This window comes from Epinephelus fuscoguttatus, linkage group LG17 (genome assembly GCF_011397635.1).
Source record: "Epinephelus fuscoguttatus linkage group LG17, E.fuscoguttatus.final_Chr_v1".
In the NCBI taxonomy this organism is placed as follows: domain Eukaryota; kingdom Metazoa; phylum Chordata; class Actinopteri; order Perciformes; family Serranidae; genus Epinephelus; species Epinephelus fuscoguttatus.
The window spans coordinates 11,258,401-11,273,919 of record NC_064768.1 but is presented as its reverse complement, the minus strand read 5'-3'; positions in this window follow the sequence as shown (position 1 = coordinate 11,273,919).

The following is a 15,519-nucleotide window of genomic DNA, read 5'->3' as shown; positions in this document are numbered from 1 at the left end:
AATGTCCACATGCATACAAAGTAACAGAGTTTTGAAAAATCGGAAAGGGCGTGTGGACAAGGGGCCAAGACAGAGGAAAACATTGCTTTCAAAAGTACTTGGGACATGGTCACGGTATGACACGTCTGCCAGAGCAAGTCCATTATAATCAACTGAAGCTGCTACACTGACCACGAAAGCCGCACGGGCACTGCACCACACTGCTCAATGTTATTTTTATGCGGCTGGTCTATTTTTCCTTCTCTATTCGTGGCTCGCCGGCCCTCCAACAGGTAAAACCTATATAACATTGTATAAAAAATGAACACAATCTGTTTCAAAACGATACAAAAGATGAAAACCAGATTGTACCAGAGGCAATGCTAAGCAGCAGAGCAGCCCTGTATGTGTTTTTAGATTATTACATTCATTTACATAGAAATAAAACAAACAAATTCATGCATCTTGTAGTTTAAACAATCCAGTCCATTACTTTAGTACCAGTTAATATAGCCTATGCTTCCAAACCCTGCATAAACAACTGCATTATCACTTGGTAAAACTCAAAATACACACATAGTGAAGCTGGCAGCAGCCACATGCTGCAAAAAGTCTGTGGAGCAGGTGAAAAACCCAGCTTTGCTCTGCCTATGTGACATGACGCGACCAACTATGCCACGCAGATGGTCCCATTTCCTGATCTCTCGATTTTTGTGTTTTTATGAGGTTTTAAGTGGTTATGTGGAAACTACACCAATGCTACAGAGAAGATGTGTTGTATTTTACTGCTCAGAGCATTAATGGCTGATTCTGTACCAGTACATTCCCGAAAACAACTAAAATATTATATTATCTGACTTGTTATTAGAGGTAATGCAATCTTGGAGCCCACTGGCTATCGGCGTGATGACGACAAGCCTCTGAGAGCAACTGCCAATATTGCAGGAGATCTGGTGTAGCAACCGGATATCCAGGCTAAGACGTCCTCTTCTGTGTGCCAGTAGTTTTGGCTAATCACTATAAACAGATGCAACTGAATGCAGATACTTTTTTAAAAAGTTAAACTGTCGTCAGATGATAGTGATGGTTTCTGGGAATACATTTTGTCCAATACGTTCCGCCTGTTTTGCTCTCCACACGGACTGATACCTGCCCCCCAAAATGATGGAGCAACCAGAAATGTCCAGTCTGCTCTGACTGGTCAGCGTTTCCTGGTCTTCCGTATTTCAGTGTCTCTGTATTGTCATAGCACACGGGGAATGACTGTAACAGAAAACAGCAGTACTTTCTACTGTGAGAAATAACCACTAAAAGCTTTTTCACCGAAATCGTCACAACTAGACATGTTCCAGCAGGAATATGATCCACAACATCGAACATGAACAACATCGGCAACCCAGATTACATGTTTCCCTGATGATGGCATGTAGCTACATGTAGCAGTGTAGGCTGTGTAATATACAGTAACACTTGACTAGAGCAGAATACCATATAAAGAAATCTGTCACAACCTGTCATTAGCTTGCCATGAAAGTAGGAAAAGGTTGGAAACAAAGTGTTCGGAGGTTTGTGCTCACAGAAATTATTTTTTACAGACATTTAACTTTTTATTCGAAATTTTGGCCATATTTAATATGAACATCTTGCATTGTAACATCATCCATCCATCCATCCATTCATTCATCCATCCATCCAACCATCCATCTTCTAACCGCTTCATCCTCTTGAGAGTTGCGAGCAGATTACTGACATTGGGCGAGAGGCAGGGTACACCCTGGACAGGTCGCCAGACTATCGCAGGGCTGACACATAGAGACAAACAACCATTCACGCTCACATTCACACCTACGGACAATTTAGAGTCACCAATTAACCTAGTCCCCAATCTGCATGTCTTCGGACTGTGGGAGGAAGCCGGAGTACCCGGAGAGAACCCACGCTGACACGGGGAGAACATGCAAACCCCGCACCGAAGGGCTCCCGCACCCAGGATTGAACCAGAAACCCTTTTGCTGTGAGGCGAGAGTGCTAACCACCACACCACCGTGCCGGCCATTGTAACATTATAATATAAAAAATTAGGAAAAACAAAATAAGTGCCCTTGAATGTGCATAGATGGAAAGTTTTTTTTCTTTCTGAGAAGCAACTTGTCTTCACTCAGATTTAAGTTCATTTGCTTCTAATATCATGGATGTACAAAAAAAAAAACTGGATATAGCGTTCAGGTCAGGGTCAAGTTGCTCTGTGGTGCATGAAGCCAAAAATTTGGACTTCCTGGGTATAAATTTTTCTAGATTTTTCACATCACTGGGCCCGCAGAGCAAGCACACCGCAGACTTTCTCAAGTCCAGCAACTAACTTCAGGTTTAGCGCCCTGTTACCTTGAATGAGGATAAAATGATTCAATCTTGCGGTTCTTGTAGATTTTCTAAATGTTGCTGAATGTAAAACGTGTCATTTCCCAGTGGCTGTGGCACTCAAAAGAATTTAACTACTGGTTTACAGACTTCTCTTTAATAATATAAGTCTGTTGGAAAAAGTCTGTTTTGGATCAATGGCATCATGCAACAACACTGGAAGTTGTAATTCTGCTGTTCGGCTATTACTTAAAATTGTCTTCAAAGACCAGCGCGCTTCATGAGAACCTGCTTAAAACCAACACAATGAAGTCTCACAATGCTCCTAATGAAAGCGAAGCAACATTTTGGTTTCATTGTGGAGATACGTGGTTTTCACCTTTCATATGTATTGTATTGTGTATATCTGTGTGTGCATGCATCTATGTGCTTGCTCATGTGTATGAGTGACGCACTCTGTGCTGGCCAGAGGACACTTTGACTCATCCCTGTCTGTTGACTGTACTGAGGTCTGGCAGGTCCACCACTGAGCAGGGCTGTGCCGACTGCAGCGTCAAACACCCCCCCACTCCTCCATCCTGCCCCGCAGGAAGTGATGTAAAGGCTGAATATAATGAGAAAAAAAAGGAGAAAACAAGAGGAACAGAAACAAAGACCGCATTCTCCTCCTCCTTCACTTTACGCTTTATGAAACACAAAGCAGAACGCACTGTACTGTGACTGAGAACACTGCTTGTATCAACACAGGTGATCAGTGCTTAAAGGTAATTAGATTTAATGTTGTCTCAAATATAGAAAGCACGTGTCTAAAAAAAGCCTCTTAATTTTCAAGAACATTGCTCTCATGCATACCTTACTGTGTGCTAATGGACGCCATCTTTGCTTTGACCTACATTCTATTGTCTTGACGCTCATCCGTTCATACATGTTACTATAGAGATGAGCGTTGGAGGTAGTGGTGCTGAAGCAGACATTGGAAAATGCCCTGAGAAAGTTTCCCAGCCCAGCGATCACACTCTGAGCTGCCGGAGGCTCTGCACAGCTGCTTACTGTGAAAACCACAGCTCCACAAATCCTCTCAGCAGCCTCTCTGAGTCCGGTTCTAAGCTTTATGAGACGGTGTGTAGACAGAGGGGGATAGAAGAATAGGATCAGGTCGAGATTCAGTCTGCACCTCAGACCGTCGAGGCTCGCACTGTGTTATTCCAGTCTCTGATCGGAGGGTGCCATGAAAACAGCCTGCAGGGGAGACTAAACTATGACTCAATCACAGGACATCACATCAGAGCAGGACGGCAGAGAGAGCAACAAGCTGTCCCATTACAGTCTCCTGACAACCCAGTTGCTAGAAAAAAAAAATGTTGGCATTGAACATTTCTGCAAACTATGAATATGTTACATTTGTACATTGTTATGTAGCCGATACCTTAAAACGTCCTGTTTCAACAACGCTGTGGTTAAAGTTTGGTTAGGTTTAGGCACAAAAACTACTTGGTTATGGGAGGGAAAAGATCACATTTTGGCTTTAAAATACCCCATTTGGGTGGAACAGTCCCTGCTGGAATTGCAGCAATGCCTCAGTTAAAAAAAAAACAACCACGGCAGGAAAAGCAGTGATGTCACTGCAGGAAAAGGAAAACAACTGTTTTGGGGCCACTATCCTGGCAGGACAAGCAGTGATGTCTGGGCCACTATCTGGGGAAGAAATGCAGTGATGTCATTGTAGGAAAACATCAGTTTTTGGGACCACTTTCCTGGCAGGAAAATCAGTGATGTCTTGGTAAAAACAGCCACTTTTTGCGCCGCAATCAGGGTAGGAAAATCAGTGATGTCTTGGTAAAATACATCCGCTTTTCAGGGCCACTATTCCAGGAGGAAAAGCAGCAACATCTCAGTAAAAATCGAACACTTTTGGGGCTACTATCCCCAAGAGAAAAGCAGTGATGTCTCAGTAAAAATCGAACACTTCTGGGGCTACTATCCCCAAGAGAAAAGCAGTGATGTCTCAGTAAAACAAAGACTTTTTGAGCCACTATTCCCAGAAGAAAAGCAGTGAGGTCTTGGATAAAAAACAGACAAGTTTTGGGCCACTATCCCGGGAGAAAAAGCTGCAGTGTCTCGCTAAAAAAGCAGTGATGTCTGCTTTTCTGGACACAATCTGAGTAGGAAAAGCAGTGATGTCTTAGTAAAAACAATTGTTTTTGGGGGCCACTATTCTGCAAGGAAAAGCAGCAACGTCTGTGGAAAAGCGATGGGTAGACAAAATATCCAAATTTGCTGCCTATGTCAGTTTTCAAACGCTTACTAGAATACTCATATTACATACAAATGTAACATAGTTGTGTTGTGTAGAAATGTACAATTCCAGCATTTTCTTCTGCTGTTACTGATGCTTGAATAACACAACTCATTTATTGCCTTGATTTCTTTCATGACCAAGAGAAACACAAAGGATCTGTGGGATCAAAGACAAGATTTACATCACCATCTAGTACATGTACTACATGTACTGTAATTTGATTACCAAAGAGTTTATATCTTGAAATTTGTCCAGCATCTGAGATACACCTGGGTTGTTTGCACCTTGTAAAAAACTAATACCTGCTCTGACAACATGGCAACAAAAGAAAAGAACACTGTGGAACATCATGAAATTATGAGTCAATCGAAGACCTTGGCTGACAAAGTTATTATTTTTTTGTTTTTTTTGTGTGAGGTTTTGAAATAATGGTTCAAAATTCATTGTTTTCTGTGCTGGATATATATTTAGCATTTCTGGTAATAACTCTTGTAGGCTTTCTTTTGTTAGAAATATGAAATTATTATGTCTTAACTTTTCTTCCCCATTTGTGTTAAATTGTGTTTTACAGCTGCAAGTAATCAGATTGGCTGTGTTTGTCCAGACATCACCAACCTACGTGCATGAATTGCTGTAGTAATGACGTAGACGTCGGTAATTAAGTACTTATGCTGGTGACAGGCGTTCCAGCGTGGACGCATGAGAAATGAAGGTTTGTCAATTTTGCCTGCAGCATGATTGTTTGGAGCTGCCTGCAGACCACTCATTCTGTCATCTGTTCACAGACTGTTGTTCTCTATGTTTTTATCTCCACAGCACTGTGATAGTAGCAGCATGGGTTCTGCTCAGCACCTCCGTCACTCTGGATTTGACGTCATAGTTGTGTGCTGCATTGCAAGAAATCCAATTTGATCCACATTTCAACCCAGCTCTAAATGTGGTCTGTCCACACTTTTAGAAAAACAATCTGGGTACAATCTAGATGTGCCAAAAAATGGATTTGGGCTGGCAGGCTTTACTTCTATCGTGTTTTAAAGGTCCGTGAACATTAAAATCTGGCTGGTATTGTGCCTGGTAGTAACACCAGGGATGTGTTTCCGGTTGCTGTTACCTGAAATGTTGATGGTTAACTGAGCCACAGAAGCTTATTCAAACTGAGCTAGCTTTAGCATTGTTTGCCCCAGCAACAAAGGCAAACAATTAAAAGCTGTGTGTGGCAAAGCCTCATTTCTAATCATATTGATCTATGGTGTTCTCTTCTCAAGGCATAACCACCCTACGCATCGCCTGTGTTATTTTTCAGGAAAGCAGCAGTCTTTTCACACTTGTACTGTAACTATTTCTTGGCAATCAACATTTGGCTATGCAACTAGCAAAGATGCTGTATAAAAGAGTTTTTTTTAAATTTTTGTATCTTGGTTAGAGCCAGGTTAGCTGTTTCCTCGTACTCCCAGTCTGTATGCTAAGCTAAGCTAATTGCCTCATGGCTCTAGCTTCATGCTAAACATACAGACAAAGCAGTGAGTGCGTTTACATGGACAGTTTAATCCTCTTTTCATTCGGAATGAAAGTTCATTCCTATTAAAAGTGATCTTGTAAACACCTAATTCGGAATGAAAATGGCCAATGCGATTGAAAATTCATTCCGATGCAAGGGGCTGGAATATTCCGTTTCTAATTCTGAATGAAAGAATTTCTCGCACTTGTATACACTCATTCCTCTTTAAGTTCATTCTGGTCTTTCTGCGCATGCTCGTTTCCTTGCCCTTCTGGCACGATGACGTATGTAGCATGCATGCAACTCATTGCATGAACCGGTTTCCATTCGCCACAGCATGGTCTTCCATCTCCCTTCTTCGACCTTCTACCTCCCTTCTCCTCCTCAACAGACGAAACATTAGCAGAACAAGGTTGTTGTCGTACTGCTGCTTCGAGAATATAAGCAAAACAAGCCAGAAAATGGCACTAAGAACGGCGTCGTCAAGCATCTTGTTATCTGGAACAAGGACTACAGTGTTTTCTTCCAGTAAACATAAACACGTAACATCCGCCCTGCCCCCTATCCAATCAGAAACCTTCCCTGCCCCAAACCTTGCGTGGACCCGAATAAAGGCGATTAAACTGATCTCCCGTGTAAACCCTCATTCGGAATGAATATTTCCCATGTAAACTACCTGGAGAAACTTTAATTCTGAATGACTTCATTCAGATTGATTTCATTACGAATGAGAAGCCATCATGTAACCGTACCTGACACCGAACTTCTCTTCTAATGACCTTTGCACTCCATATTTTTCTATGTTTTTCCAATCTATTATTGCATAAAAATCATTACACACAGAAACCTTGCAAACTGAGTCCAATTCATCGTATTGTTTTATTATTTATGAAACTGTACAATACGAGGCAAAGTGGATTTGTTGAGCAGTGAGGAGCATATTGTGGTCCCTTCACAGAGAAAATATTGGCTCCATCCAGAGAAGGCTTCTGGAGCCAGGACAGTTTTATCTGCCGATAAAGGAGTTGCAGAATCACCACAACCTTGGGTCATATTTATGTTTTTAACTATTTTGACAAATAATACGGACTTGGTGTGCAAAGGTGTTATCTCTCTGCATGAATTCAGTAAGCTTATTTCCCATAATGTCCACCTATTTTACCTGGTGTTATAATGTGTCCCTACCATAAACTTAAATTAGAAACTTGGTAATAAAACACCTTTTATGTCAGATATTTAGTTACATTCTAATATAGGCCTCATTTAGTCCAGATTAGGTCCTCGTATCTTTTGCAGACGACGGCACTCTCTCTCTCCCACACTCACCAACAGCAGCCGTATTGAGAGCAGAAAGCCTCCAGGGAGTTTTACTGATTTCCTGTCCAGAGGAGAGAGTGGGGGAGACAGTGAGGAGGTTGAGAAAGGCCAGAGAAAACAAATCAGGTGTCCACTAACGCCGTGTGGTCATCCTCTGCTGACGGGCGGACTGAATCCCCAAGGGGATCATTAAAGGTTCATTTCTTCAAGAAGTACCTCACATCATGCTGCCCCCTCTGAATCATATCTGCTCGGCCATATCTTCCTCCTCCACATGCTCTAATTTTGCTCTTGAAAAAAAAAAAAAAATCCCTCTCTGTTGGGCTTTTTTTCTTTTACAGCTTTCTGTTGTTGCATTTTCATGCACAGAAACATCATTTTCAACCACATTTCTTTACTGATGATGATCTATAAACTGTTGTTTCATGTTCTATGATATGCTCTGTGACATGCTTAACAGACATCTGTACCTCGCACTTGTAACCATACTTAACGCTGAATAATTTGTTGCTGAATAATAAAAAGCACAGTAATCAGGACAAGACCTGATGCTAATCATGCCTCATCATGGAAATGAAACATTACAGGATCAATGGTATTTCTTATAAGATATTTACATTCAGTTCATAAAACACAAAAGGTACTATCATCTCTACAGGGATTTTTTTGTTTCTAGAATATACAGCAATAGAAAACTTTAACATATTTTCAACATTCAGTACTTTATTGGTACAAGAACTATCCGTTTATTTTGAAATAACTGCACTTAACACAACAACCTAAAGGGTAAATGCCTCACATTGTTATCGAAGGGGAAAAATACTTCTCATATCTGCCCCTTGATGTGGGTCCACTACTAACTTTAAGTGGTTCTCTCTTGAAGTTTTATAGAATTTATTCTGTAATCCTACTGACAAACAGACAACAAACCAACAAACAAACCAGGCTGTTGCCAGCACTGTTCGTACATATATTTACAAAATGTAATGCACCAAAATTCGTACATAAGCCACGTAAATCTGGAAGGCTGCAATCAGGAGTCAAGAAGAAAGAAGTATAAACAATCAAAGTCCCTATAACAAGGCAGGTTGGGGTGGTGGATGGGTCAAACAAACACAGGACTTCCCCCAAAAGACTGGTGTTTGTGTTCCGTGCGAAAACAAGTCAACTTTGAGTTGTTTTTAAGGTACATCGTTACCATGTTTTTTTTTCCTAAACCTAACCTAAGTTTACATTCAGTATGTAACTTTACATCAAGTTGGTAACGTGACAATGCCATTCATGGGGTGCTGATTCGTTAGGACCACGCAAATCGCTGTGTGAGGATACATCAAACATCCCCAGACAAGTTGTTGGCATTTGAATGATTCTGCAAAGCCCTGCAGTATGTTTGATGATAATGTCTTTTTAATGTACCATGCCAACATGTTTTAACTTTATTTCTGTCTACAGTGTATAGCGTACACATGGTAACTACAGTGATCTTGTATGCTTATTTGATACCTTATACATCATAATTCAATTCGTAGAGCTTACAGCACATTGGTCACGTGATAGCTTGGATCCAGTAAGCACCTTTATTTTTCTGAGTGCATTCTTAAAGGTAGAGAAAGGTGGGTGTTTTATAACCATTTTGCCACTTGGGCACAAGGAGTTACTAAAAGTGACGCTGGGAAAACTTTTGATTAATATCAGGTTATATATGTGGACGCAGAAGGGGTCAGCAGTAAGAAGAGGTCGGCGGTTAGGTTTAGGCAACAAAACTTGGTTATGGTTTAGAAAAGATCTCAATGTTGCTAAAAGACACCCGGCTTTGAGTGGCACAAACATTGCACTGATGTTGTTGCTTGTTAGTTTCAAACTCTGCTGTCCAGGATCAAAGTCTGGTGTTTGTTGGACACATCCACCCACCCACTTTCATACTCTTCAAACTACAACCGTTGCTCTGAATTTCTAATAATGACACAGATGGGTTTACATTTGGGTTGGTTGAAAGCCCAGGGTGTCTCACACAGGCACTAAATGGTGTCCCTTGTGTCATTTCAGTGACGGTGGGTTCACTGCCCAAGTGGTGTATTTTGATGCTTAGGGAGTGAGACCAGGCTGGCTGGATTATGACAGGATTTGAACTCTCTGTTTCCTGCAGGAAAGTCTACAATAATCGTGCACTGCAGAATGTGAATAGAATTGTTCGTAAACTGGTATAATGGAAATAAGTTTTGGATGTTTTTGTATTATCTCAGATCTCATATTGTAGCTGTGTGTGTGATTTAATGTCTACCTTTTTATAAAAAGTCAAATGTTTCCATGACTCAAATGCTGAATTTGTGATTTGTTAACTATCAAAATCTTTTGTTTTCTATATTTGTTTTCTTTATAAATCAATTCTAATAATAATTAATAATTAATTTTTCTTCAAAAGCAGTGGTGTTCTATTCCCTCAGGAAGTAGACTCACACAATGTTTAGAGATCAGATGGCCTTAAGAGATCTCTGACTGTTTTTAAGTTTAAGGTTTCTGTTCACACTGCGATTTGGTGACAGCTTTGTTTCAGTACAACCAACCAATGAGCATAGATTCCCTTTAAAGAATGTGACCAGTGAAAGCCTCCTCGTCATTAAACATTCATGAGTACCATACATGATTAACGCTGACAACTGAAACCAAATCTGTCCAAATGCTTTTTAAATAATGGTTTGAAATCAAATCTCCTTATGAGCAACTCATGGTGATGTCTGAACACACACACACACACACACACACACACACACACACACACACACACACACACAGAAACCCCCTGCATGTGTGCTCCACAGGATTGATCTCCAGCTGTGCATTGATTGCAAGTTAAGTGAAGGTATTGATCTATTGATACTTGAAGCTTCTTATGTGAACCCATTGCAGACAAGCTGAAGCTGAATCACGGTGATACTGTTACTGTATAAAACATCTGCAGGGATTTTATTCTACTATGAATCTGTCATGTGTTGTTGCTGTGAGCTGTTATATGAATATAATGTTACGAGATATATATTAAAGGATTACCAGAGTTGTCTTTGGTCAGGGAACAGCTGGCAAACGGTTGGGTAGATGTGTGCCAACTCCTCTGGCTATTTCTGCAGAGACCAACATGTAGCTTCTCCATCTGCGGTTCCTCCGCTGAACTGAGGTCAGCGCCGCTCTCTCCGCTTAAACCTACAGACTTGGAATAAAATATTCATTTGCATGAAAATGGATGATAACTTTTAAAGTTCAACTTGATGTAAAAACAGCAAACTTGATGAGAATGGCTTGATCTGGTGAACAGTGCAGCAGAGATTCTGTTATACACATATCAGGCTGACATGAATGCTCACATATTTCAGAAGGTTTGTAGCGTATTATTTTTAAATCTCATAATTGTCGTGCCAAAAGTCACAAGTATTCAGGGTGAAAAGGCTCTAGAACAGAGACCATAGGAAACAAAATGTTCCCACCATGATGACATTGTTTGGGCAGGTGAACAGGCACTCAGGGCACAGCAGCAGCCACTGAGGACACTGAGGACATGTCCTCTGTGTTTTCGGGGGGAGGGGTGGAGGTTTTAGCAACCTGCTGCTGTGTTTAACTGTTAGTGAATGTGTGGAAATAGCCTGCTGTTATAATGACCACTGACCATCTACTGATCTACTTATATTTTTAATAGTATATTATAATACGCTTCATCATCAACTGTGTTTAAATGGGTCTATAGCTTTGCATCCCTGCATGGATTTTTGTGACATATACATTAAAAAATGTGACATTTTTAAAGAAATGTGTCTTAAAAAAAATATCAAATATGATACCTTAAAGGGACAGTTCACCCCCAAATCAAAAATACATGTACTGTAGAAATCATGACCCTATTACTCGTGATAATCCACACATGTTGTTGTGAGCAGTTTCATTTAAGAACTGTTTTCTTTCTACAGAACTACACCTGCCAACTGTAGCAATGCGCATAAGTAAACATGAGGCTAGCTCATGGACGAGAGGCTTGTGCCAAGCACCCAGGAACAGTGCCACACTTTGAAGCCAATTTTACATAGTGGCCAAAGGTGGAATTACACTGTCTGAGTCGATCACATGATGCCACGGGGCCTTCACTTAACTGTGAAAAAGACGTCTGCAAACCTGTGGATACATTTTATGAGCATCACAAACAACCCACAAATCTTGAGACTGATTAAATGATGATTAAATCATCTTATCCGCATTCAAGATAGTTGAGTGCTAAACCAAAAATTAGCTCCTTGACTACACTATTTGGTAAATCTTACGACTTCTAACAAGGTCTCGTAGGGCCGTAAGTCTCTGGTGCTCTTGCTCTATGAGCCCCACAGTGAGCTGTAACATTAGCTAGCTCAGTGGTGCTAGGTGAGCTATGGCACTCAGCTTGTGGCACTTTGAGCACCAAGCTGAGTGCCATCTTGTTCCATCATAGACTTAGGAAAAGGCAGACATCTCTACAGCCGACATCTCCAACTATCGGCAGCTCACACCAAAACAATTAAGATTCATAAATAGCACTTAAGGTAAGAGGAAAATATGTATTTATGATCTTGGGGTGAACTGTCCCTTTAAGTCTACAGGTTGATAATGGTAATTGCATGTTCTGTCATACTTATGACCACAGTATTCATAAATCCTTGCCACATCCCTGGTTGGACCTATTCAACCATAGGATACATTCAGGGACACATTATGCCTTTACATAAAGAATTCATTTGCATAAACATGAATAAATAAAATGCTCAAAGTGAATCCAATTTCACGTTAGCAAGAGAGGAGCCTTTGTCGTATTATAAAAGGACAATATAACAGAGGGTCAATACTGACTGATATATCAGTCACAATGCAATACAAAAGAAGGAAAAATACATGACAAGGCATGTGAAATTCTCATAAAATATAATTAATTTGAATGATACTGGAGGTTGTTAGCCACTCAGGAACAGCAAGCATCTGTTCAAATATTAATGGATAAACCTGAGACAATTCTGTCCATTGATTTAATACAAATCAAGACACATAGACCTAATAAAGGATGAGGCTTTGTAAGGGGCATCCCTTTCACTCCCACCAACATGTGGCACTGAAATCACAGTACTGAAGACCCTGACAGACGGACAGGCGTCAACATGAAACACGCTTTATTAACTGCCTGCTGACCTGTGAGGTCACATGTGATCTCGTATTTTTTTCACTGACATGCCTGTGTGCATATTATAAAAGCGACAGGCATGCTGCTGCTAAAATATGAACACAGCGTGTGTATCTCTCATGCTGCAGCTGATTTGCTGCCGTAGCTTTTGCATCAGTACCTATTCATTGCCAAGAAACATAAGCCAGGGCTTGAGGCAGAGCGCCGTAGAGATTTGCATATTATATTTTCTCTCTTGTTGTTGAAGTCAGCAGTGAGTGATGGAGGCCAAAAGGCCTGAGCTACAGAAGCTGGGCCAAGAAACGGGAACAAGCCTCCGCTAATTTCCTGGCATTAAAGAAAAAAAAAATAAATAAAAAAAACATAATTAACACGTTAGATGTACAGGCTGTGGTTGTCAAGGTAACTGATGACACCGCATTATCACTTGGCGCTTCTGCATCCTCCACCCTCCCTCTTTCCTCCCATTCATCAAGCGGCCATTGAACAGCTCCGAGCAGGGAGGAGTGGGGGAGGGCAACCCCAACTAATTTCATATTAAACTCCTATTTATTCACAGAAGAGAGTTCACACACCTTTATTAGTCTGGTATTAATCCTGGAAAGCCAATTACCATAACAGATGATTACGCATTACAATGGGGAGTGGTGAGCCTGGGAAATCATGTTATTGCGTAAATCATACTTTACTGGCTGTACACTTTATTCTCTTTAAAGGGTCAGTCACCCAAATCATACATACATACAAACATACATACATACATACATACATACATATCCTAACACCTGTGCAAGTTACACCAAACTATGGCTATGACAGGATGAACTGACCCTTAATGAGTTTACAAGTTTACGTTGTTGAACTCCTGCAGGTTGCCACTTGGCTTTGGCAGATCGTATAGCAGGCATCGCAGAAGCAGAAGGAAGACAAGATGAAGGAGGTGGTAATGGTGGTGTCTGAATACCTGGAGTCACAGCACTAGCAGAATAAGGACAACCAGAGGGGCCTGGGATCATTTCCACCATCGCTATCGCTACATCCTGACTGACTGTCTCATGGTAGGTGTAAGTGTGTGCACTGTACAGGTCTGGACACCTGGCAGACTGTAAGAGGGTTAGTAGTTTAGGATACAGGTGGTTTGGAATTGGATGTTTTATCATAGTCACGCTCTGGTTGACCACTTTTGAAGCCCTGATGTGGGTACTGCTGCTTTGGTGATCAGTCAGTGCTGATTTCTGCATTGTTGTGCTACTTCGGACAAATCTGTTACTCATGTTAGCTTTTATACGGATGTTGCAAAACATTTTTCTAACTTTCCACCTCAGCCACGTGAACTCTACCCACTGAGCTCTTAAGCTCCTTGCTGCCGCTGCTCCGAATCAGCTGTCCCTGGCTCATTATCTTCCTCACTGCCACCTGCTTGTCCTTCATCCTCTGCTGCATCTATCCCTCTTTTTTCACCTTGTGTCACCCATCACAATTATTGGGCTTTTTAAAGAAACTACAGACACTTAGCTACCATGACATTTTGCAGTGGCTAAAGTCAAATAAAAACTTGAGAACAAAGACAATACTCTAATGTTGTGTTTACACCAAACGCAGTGCAAATTTTGCAAAGTCATGTTACACTAGTTTGACCGCTAGACTATTTTGTGTTGACTCGCTTCATATGTGCGAATGACGCATGTGAAATCGTTGAATCCATGAGTGAACTTCCGTCAGTACGTCCTTTGTGTCATGTGTTCTCGGAGAATCTCAATGTTGATTAGCTATCACGGTGCAAATTGGTCGCTCATGTTCGGATTTTTCAATTCTCTAGAATAAGCATAACTCATTTTCCGGGTTTTAAGACTCATTCTTGGGGCACTCAATCCACCTTATTCCTAGCCCCCATGATACCTTGCGTGAATTATGGGAGCAACTTCCAGCATTGAACCAAAACTTGCAATTTCCAATCCATTTACAGTTTGTTTACAGTACTCTGTACTTTCCAAGAGTAATTTGGAAATAAAACATGGAACACACCACCTGTTATAGCTCATACCTCTGACAGCCATCTCAAAGCATTGTTTTTTTTCCTTTTCAGCTGAGCACCTTAGCAATTAGCTTGCCTTGCTCTGTTAAAATATTAACTTTAACATGGCCAGAGCTAGCTTAAGGTTCATCTGCTCCTTCTGAAGATGATTTCTGATTTTCGATGACTTATTAAGAGGCACTAACACATTCAGCAAACATTTAACATAATTCATTATTAACTGTAGCTTCATGTTAAGTGAATAAATGTGATGTTTCCCAGCTAATCCTGCGCTCGTCTGCATTAACGACGCGGTTTACATGATTTTAAAGCTTCTGATTTATTAAAAACTGTTCTGAGCAAAACATTCTTCGGCCCAAATGACTAAATACATATTTCAACGTATGTTGCTAAGTTCATTTTATAACAAGCAATTTTCTACTGTAGGTTGAGAATGAAGTCAGACAGGGAAAGACAAGGATATCATGTACTGACACTGAGTGACGGATCTATCAGTCTCGGTGTCATTCTCTTCTGCAAATTCCGATTTAATACTTTTTTTGCTATGTCTCGTGAAACTCTTGTGGTTTTTATTTCTCATATCAATGGTGCCTTTGGCAACAGGAGACGATCGCTTTTCGTTCTGGTTTCATGTTCAGCACACAGTTGCTGAAGACAAAATTTTAGCTTAGACTGGTAACAGACAGGGACAGTGCAACAGGTACCAGAGCTCAGCGAAGACATTTTAGAAAATCCTACGTTAACATTAGTTAAATATTTATAAATCAACAAATCAGTATTTGCTAAACTGAAGGAAAATCACTTTAGAAAAGAACCAGCCACCAAGAGTAGCCACTGGGACTAGC